Genomic DNA, 458 nt, shown 5'->3' with positions numbered 1-458 from the left:
TTCAAACATGGAATGTTTTTTTTTTATTTCATTTTAACTAAAGCCCTTTAGATCAAATGATGTCACATACATTTGCATAAAATTAGTTATTTTACCCAAAGCAGATGTTTAGGGGTTAGGGAATTGTGGGAAATATTGAACGAAGCTATAAAAGGATCAGTAATAGAATAGATTTCAATGCATTGTTATATTTTTTTTTCTGAGTCAGATATGCAAATGATAAAATGACGAGCCAATGAAGACATAGAAGACATCTCCCATAAAACAGTTATAAAAACATATTCTTATTTTTCAATAATAATAATAAATCATAAGGTAGTAAAACTCACTTAATCTTCTCTACTGCTCACTAGTGTTAACATATCAGAGTTATTGTGTAGAAATACGGGGAAATAATTACAAAAGTACACTTCTTCACTAACAGTGCTATAAAAGAGGTCAGTTTGAATAATACATAT

The sequence above is a fragment of the Nerophis lumbriciformis genome, linkage group LG28 (assembly GCF_033978685.3).
Source record: "Nerophis lumbriciformis linkage group LG28, RoL_Nlum_v2.1, whole genome shotgun sequence".
NCBI classification, from domain to species: domain Eukaryota; kingdom Metazoa; phylum Chordata; class Actinopteri; order Syngnathiformes; family Syngnathidae; genus Nerophis; species Nerophis lumbriciformis.
Note: the sequence above shows the minus strand (reverse complement) of the source record.